At 40.5% G+C, this 7,834-nt stretch overlaps 1 pseudogene; it reads left to right on the top strand.

Annotated features, from left to right (window-relative positions):
* The first annotated feature begins 6,891 nt into the window (after positions 1–6,891).
* Positions 6,892–7,282, top strand: LOC130021298 (40S ribosomal protein S15a-like; annotated as a pseudogene).
* The last annotated feature ends 552 nt before the right edge of the window (positions 7,283–7,834 follow it).

Here is a 7,834-nt window from a genome sequence, read left to right as displayed (position 1 = left end):
ATTAAAAAACACTCCTCCTTCAAGAAATAAAAGAGGACACCAGAAAATGGAGACACATCCCCTGCTCATAGATAAGGAGGATTAACATTATCAAAATGGCAATGCTTCCCAAAGCACTATACAAATTTAATGTGGTCCCAATCAGGATACCCATGACATTTTTCAAAGAAATAGACAAAATATTCCTAAAATTAATATGGAACAATAAGCCCCCACGAATATCTAAAGCAATCTTTGGGAACAAGAAGATAGATTGCATCACCTTCCCCAACTTCAAACTTTACTACAAAGCAGAAGTAATTAAAACACTATGGTATTGGACTAGAAGCAGACCTGCAGACCAATGGAACAGAGTTGAATATTCTGTCACAGACCCCCAAATATATAGCCACTTAATTTCTGACAAAGGAACAAGAAATGTGGGTGGAAGAAGGAAAGCCTCTTCAACAAGTGGTGCTGGGAAAACTGGATAGTTACCTGCAAAAAAAAAAAAAAAAAAAAAAAAAAGAACTCTGACCTCTGTCTGGGCTGGAGCGATAGCACAGCCGGTAAGGCGTTTGCCTTGCAAGCGGCCAATACGGCCGACCCAAGTTCGATTCCTCTGCCCCTCTCAGAGAGCCCGGCAAGCTACCAAGAGTATCTCGCCCGCAAGGCAGAGCCTGGTAAGCTATCCGTGACGTATTCAATATGCCAAACACAGGAACAACAAGTCTCATGATGGAGATATTACTAGGCCCGCTCGAGCAAATCAATGAATAACGGGAGGACTGTGGACTGTGGACCTCTGTCGAATGCCAGGCACAAAAGTCAGATCAAAGTGGATTAAAGACCTCAATATCAGACATGAATTCATAAGGTACATAGAGGGAAATGTAGGCAGAACCCTCTATGACATTGAAGCTAAAAGTATCTTTAAGGATGAAACAGCACTGACCATGCAAGTGGAAGCAAACATTTAAAAAATGGGACTACATTAAACTATGAAGCTTCTGCACTTCAAAAAAAACAGTAACCAAAATACAGAAAGAGCCCACAGAATGGGAAAGAATATTTACCCAATACCCATCTGATAAGGAATTAATATCCAGGATATACAAAGCACTAGTAGAATTGCACAAGAAAAAAAACCTCCAACCCCATCAAAAAATGGGGAGAAGAAAAGAACAGAAGTTTCCTCAAAAAAGAAATACAAATGTTCAAAAGGCACATAAAAAAATGCTCCACATCGCTAGCCATCAGGGAGATACAAATCAAAACAACAATGAGATATCACCTCACACCTCAGAGACTGGCACACATTCAAAAGAACAAAAGCAACCAGTGCTGGTGTGGATGTGGGGAAAAAGGGATGCTCTTTCACTGTTGATGGGAATGCCAACTGGTCCAGCCTTTCTAGAAAACATTATGGACTGTCCTTCAAAAACTAGAAATTGAGTTTCCATATGACCCCGCAATACCACTTTTGGAAATATATCCTGAGGATGCAAAAAAGCACAGTAGAAATGATATCTGTACCTATATGTTCATTGCATCACTGTTCACAATAGCCAAAATCTGGAAACAACTCAAGTGCCCTACAACAGATGACTGGTTAAAGGAACTTTGGTACATCTACATAGTGGGATACTATGCATTTGTTAGGAAAGATGAAGTCATGAAATTTGCTTATAAGTGGATAGACATGAAGAGTATCCTGCTAAGTGAAATGAGTCAGAAAGAGAGGGACAGACATAGAAGGGCTGCACTCATTTGTGGAGTATAGAATAACAATAACACAAAGCTGACACCCAAGGATAATAGATACAAGGGTCAGGAAGATTGCCTGGTAGCTGGAAGCCTGCCTCATGAGTGGAGGGGAGAAGGGAGATGGAATGGAGAGTGGATCACTAGAAAAATGCTGACTGGAGGAATCAGGATGAGAGATGAGTGCCGAAAGTAGATAATGGACCAAACATAATGACCTCTCAGTGTCTGTATTGCAAATTATAATGCCCAAAAGGAGAGAGAGTGTGGGGAATATTGTCTGCCATGGAGGCAGGGGGAGGTTGGGGAAGGGATGGTATACTGGGGAGATTGGTGGTGGGGAATGTACACTGGTGAAGGGATGGGTGTTTGATTACTATGTGATTGTAACCCAAACATGAAATCTTGTAACTTTCTCATGGTGAATCAATAAAATTTAAAAAAGAAATATATCACATAACAACCTAAAAAAAGATTATTGAGTGCCTGTAACTAAACTGATGACTTAATAAAGTTATAAAATAAAAAATTAAATTAAATTAAAAATGTTGCCTTGCATGTGTCCCACCCAGAGTTCAACCCTGGCATCCCATATGGTCCCCTGAACACTGCCAAGGGTAATTCACTCAGTGCAGAGCCAGGAGTAACCCCTAAGCACTGTTAGATGTGGTCCTCCGTCAAAATTCCAACTTTATATAAAACTTTTAAAAATAAAATAAATTGACCTCAGATTAACAGGGGGAAAAACCACATTTAATTTCATTTTTAAGAGACTCAAGTGTAGGCAATTGAGGCCATTCATTTACAGGAAAGAAGATTGGAGCACACTGAAGCTATATAATCAGGGTTGTCTCCATCTTGGCGGTGATATTGATACAGATTTCTCTCGAGCAGCCAACTGTGGCTGGGTTGTGTTGGCCTTGGAGTGTTGACTTGTTGGTTATCACATGAATTTTGATAAGAAATTCAGACTGTCAGAATTATTTCCTCTGCTTTCCAGGGCTGTAGTCTTCTATTTGCACACTCATGTGAACAATGGCACTAAATCTGAAGTGTTGATGTAGCAGAAGATCAATGAGAAGACTGCAACCTCAACAAACTGCTGGCAGTAACACGTCCATTTTGTCATTGCTGCTAAATAACAGTTGGATAGTAGAACTTCTCTGTCTGTTTACATAAATCCTTCAACTCTGAATCAAACTGACTCTCTCAGCTTTCATCAATTGGAAGAACTCCACTGCAGGAGATCACAAGATTTAGTGAGATTTGAACTCAAGACATTACATGATTTTGCTAAGTGAAATGAGTCAGAAAGAGAGGGATAGACATAGAAAGATTGCATTCATCTGGGGAACATAAAATAACAAAATAGGAGACTAACACCCAAGAATAGCCAAGATAAGTACCAGGAGGATTACTCCATGGCTTTGAGGACTAGGGGACAAGGCAGCTCAGATAGAGAAGGGAGCACCAAATAAAGGGTGTTGGGAGGTTCCTCTCAGGATGGGAAATGCGTGATAAGAGTAGACTAATAGTCCGAACAAGATTGCCACTCAATGTCTCTTTTGCAAACCACAGCACTCAAAAGGAGAGAGAGAACAAAAGGGAATGCCCTGCCACAGTGGTAGGGTGGGCTGGGGGGAAGGGGGGTGGGAGGCATACTGGGACTGATGGTGGTGGAGAATGGGCACTGGTGTAGGGATGGGTATTCGATCATTGTATAACTGAAACCCAAGCACAAAAATTTGTAAGTCTACAACTGTACCTCATGGTGCTTCACTAATAAAAAAAGAAAGAAAAAAAAGACATTACATTTTTTTTAGTAATACACCCAATTCTCCTAAAGATAATGAACCCACTGTGTTCTGGTTTTAAAAATGTGAACTTTTCATCCTTCCTAAGAATTGTAATTCTCCCCACACTGAAGTGTTGAGATGACAAGGCTGATGAGGGAGGTGTGTAGAAGTGGGGCTCATACTTGTCATTTGCACTCAACATTTTAGGCCTGCAGTGTTGTTTCAAAATGTTTTCCTTGGTGAGAATGTAGTTTCATGTGATTAAGTCAAAGACGTTGTCCTCAGTTCATGTACCAGGTCCTGCCTCACATTCTCATGATGTTGCAATATACCAGTCTCTGTGCTATAGGGGAATCTTTGGTCTTAGTCACAGTAAAGTGAAATAAACCCACCATACTGGGAGCACAAATCTTTCTGAAAAATAAATTAAGATAAAATATTAAATTTCCTCATATGGACAAAGGGCGGGATGGTGTCGAGATAAAATAGATAACCTAGGAAGTTATATGATTATTTGATCATTCTAAGTATCCTATCCAAAGTTATTACAAAAGAAAATTTCAGCTTATGTCTTTTAAGACCACGTTACATGACTAAATCATGCAATTCACTGAAATGTGAATGGAACAGGAAATACTATGTTAAGTGAAGAAAGCTAGAAGAAGAAGAGAAAACACCAGATGATCTCACTTACCTGAAGCATATAGAATAACTGGATAAGAGAATTAATTCATGGGAGAAGTATGAAGAGGCAGACTGGAAGCAACGGGGGCAGAAGTCAACCAGCTCAAGTGGGGAAAAAAGCCCTCATATAAACATTGAGTTTTATTATTTATATGATGGTTTCAGTGAAGCATATTTTATGTAATAGTTTAAAAGGGAGAGGTAAAAAGTTATGAAAATAATTAGGGATGAAAGAATAGTACAATGGATAAGGCACTTACCTTGCACACAGTCAAGGGAGTTCTCAAGTATTCTCTGCCAGGAGTAATCCCTGAGCACAGAGGCAGGCATAAACTCTGAGACTGCCAGGTGTGGTCCCAAAAAGTTAAAAAAGAAAATACTATGCCTAGAGATTACTTTCAGAGTTACTTATTTTTCTTTGTCATTGTAATTTAACTACTGCAGTAGTTTAGTCATTTTTTTACAATATTGTACTTTAAGCTAAAGATTATTTTCATAAGATCATCACGATCACGACCACCCTGTTGTTCGTCGATTGCCTCGAGCAGGTGCCAGTAACGTCTTCTTCGTCCTAGCCCTGAGATTTTTTTTTTTAAAGTGCCATATTCAAGGCTTTTTCAGGGTTAGGAGAATGAGACCCATCATTGTTACTGGTATTTGGCATATTGGGTATACCATGGGGAGTTTGCCAGACTCTGCCGTGTGGGCATGTTACATTTGGTAGCCTGCCAGTTTAACCGAATTAGGAATGAGATGATAAGATGTCGCGCGGCCGCAAATGCGGCCGCGCGCTTCCGGGAGCTGAGTGTGATAATCTCTGGATCCTGGCCGTTGTTGGAGTTACACGGCAGTTGGTGGGTGTAACTGTCTAGTTACTGGCAGGTCCAGTCCCAAACTGTACAGGCTTGGAGATCTCAGCCCCGGGTCCCACACACCTGGGTTCCTCTGTCAGTTCTTTTATGCATGAGGCTCATCCAAGTGTGTGGAGAGTGCTCCCAGCAAGGCCTTGGTTGGGCCTCGGTGGTCTTCAGCTGTTGGGCCCTGGTGGAGACAGTCAGGCATAGGGTAGGAGACTCTGTCTTGTTCTCTCCCAGGAGCTGAGTGTGATGCTTGTTCTTATTAGTTCATGGTATAAAGTATTTTTAAGATGTATATTTCAGATGTATATTTCAATGAAAGATGTATATTTCATTGGAATTAGGATTGGTGATGTAACATTGCATGTCAAAAACCCAACCATGAATAAATTTATAATTCATAAAATTCTGAGAAAAAACTTATTCTTCAATTCTGTATAAAACTACATTCTCAAAGAAGATTGATGAACTTGGTGTGGTTGTTATAATACCATTTTAATACTCGTGAGTCTGAGGGTAGATATAAGCTACTCATCCTGGTAACAGTTTGGTGCCAAGATGTCAGATAGCATGGTGCCAGTCCAAGGTTGAGTTTCTTGATTTATTTAGGTATTGGTTGTCAAAGTGAGTTAAAGTCTTGAACCTTGCAAAGAATTGGTGTTTTAATTATTTTCCCCTTCACAAGTAGCATTCTCTGAGGCTTGTGTGTTTCAAGGGAATCCTATGACAACAGCTAATTCTAAATACCCTAGTTCTTACCTCCCCCACCATAGAATTGCCATAGAGTTGCCATAGAATTGCCATAGAGTTGCCATAGAATTGAGATGGTTTCTTTCCTACACTGCAGTCATAACTTCATTGGAAAGAGAGTCCCTAGACATTTAGTTGAAATTTCCTATGGGATGTGATTTTAGAACACTTAAAGTATCCTAGGAAAGGTAAAGGTAAAGGCCCTCCTGTTGTTCGTTGATTTGCTCGAGCGGGCCCAGTAACGTCTCCATTGGAGACTTTGTTGTTACTGTGTTTGGCATATCGAATACTCTCGGTAGCTTGCTGGGCTCTCCGAGAGGGGCGGAGGAATCGAACTCGGGTCGGCCATATTGGCCGCTTGTAAGGCGAACGCCCTACCCGCTGTGCTATCGCTCCAGCCCTATCCAGAGTTATTACAAAAGAAAATTTCAGCTTATGTCTTTTAAGACCACGTTACATGACTAAATCATGCAATTCACTGAAATGTGAATGGAACAGGAAATACTATGTTAAGTGAAGAAAGCTAGAAGAAGAAGAGAAAACACCAGATGATCTCACTTACCTGAAGCATATAGAATAACTGGATAAGAGAATTAATTCATGGGAGAAGTATGAAGAGGCAGACTGGAAGCAACGGGGGCAGAGGTCAACCAGCTCAAGTGCATTAGTGGAACAGAGGAGTTTTATAGCTATATATGCAAACCATAGAGTCACAACACTGAAATCAGGATATCCAAACTATAGGAATCAAACTTTAAAATGTTTGTCACGATAACAGACATGGGGACTGGGAAGGAACCTGTGGACATTGGTGGAGGGAAGGTGACACTGGTAAGCAGTGGGATTAGTGTTCCAATATTGTATGTCTAAAATTCAACTCTGAATAACTTGCTAAATCACGATGCTTTAATATAATTTAAAAATAAAAAGGCATAAATGAATTAATAAAGATTATGTTCCTATTTCTCTGTGCACTAGCCACACACCCCTGCCCACCCTCCCCCCCACCCTCACCCTCCCCATCCGCCTTTCTGCCATCTTTCAGTTCCCCGGCCGTGGAACACATGACCCTCCTGGTTCATGCCATTAAGAGCATCAACGGTCCCCAGAAGCAAGGCAAGTGCCCAGTGCTCTCCCGACCGTGCTCTAAGGTCATCGTGAGGTTCCTTGCAGTCATGATGAAGCACAGTTACATCAGAGAATCATTGATGATCACAGAGCAGGGAAAATTGTTGAGAACATTACAAGCAGGTTAAACAAGTGCAGCTGTGATCAGCCCCAGATTTGATGTGCAGCTCGAAGATCTAGAAACATGGCAAAAGCAACCCATTCCCCTCCCGTCAGTTGGGTTTCACTGTACTGACAACCTCCTCTGGCATCATGGACCATGAAGAAGCAAGATGAAAACACACAGGAGGGAAAATCCTGGGATTCTTTTTTCTAGGTATGTAATAACTATGAGCAAATAAATCCCTCACTGGAAAAAAATTAAGACAATGTTTCAATCGAATATCTTCTCTAGAAGTTCTAAATGCAATAGTTAAGCCTTAACATCTCATAGCCAATTCATTTATTATATAATAGACCTTGCCATTTGTCCATGCCTTTAAGGTAGAATGGACAGTCTAGGAAAATATTGAAAGGATCTTTTAAATGCCACCAAAGCAATTGTAGTAGGTACCATTGGTGCCCATTTCTTGCTATGCTATTCAGCCCTTTATTTAGCTCTGGGATATGTTCTATATTGTTTTTCAGAGTTCCACATGGGACTGAGTAGTAACTGACATGAAAGTGTACACTCTATTAGCTTGTTTTCTTCTCACTCTGCTCTATCAGTTTGCCAGTGAGTTTCTTAGCTAGGCTATTTGCATACTAAATTTCTGGTATCAATTTCAGGTGTGTATGTTTATGTCCAACGAGAGACGAAAGGAAAATTAAGAAAAAAAATTTTTTTCTGCTCTAAGTTTTACCATTTGCTACAGCTTAGATATAACTGAAGGGTAT

This window comes from Sorex fumeus, unplaced genomic scaffold (assembly GCF_029834395.1).
Source record: "Sorex fumeus unplaced genomic scaffold, SorFum_2.1 ptg000015l, whole genome shotgun sequence".
Classification (NCBI taxonomy): domain Eukaryota; kingdom Metazoa; phylum Chordata; class Mammalia; order Eulipotyphla; family Soricidae; genus Sorex; species Sorex fumeus.
This window is presented reverse-complemented; position numbering and strand designations above follow the sequence as displayed.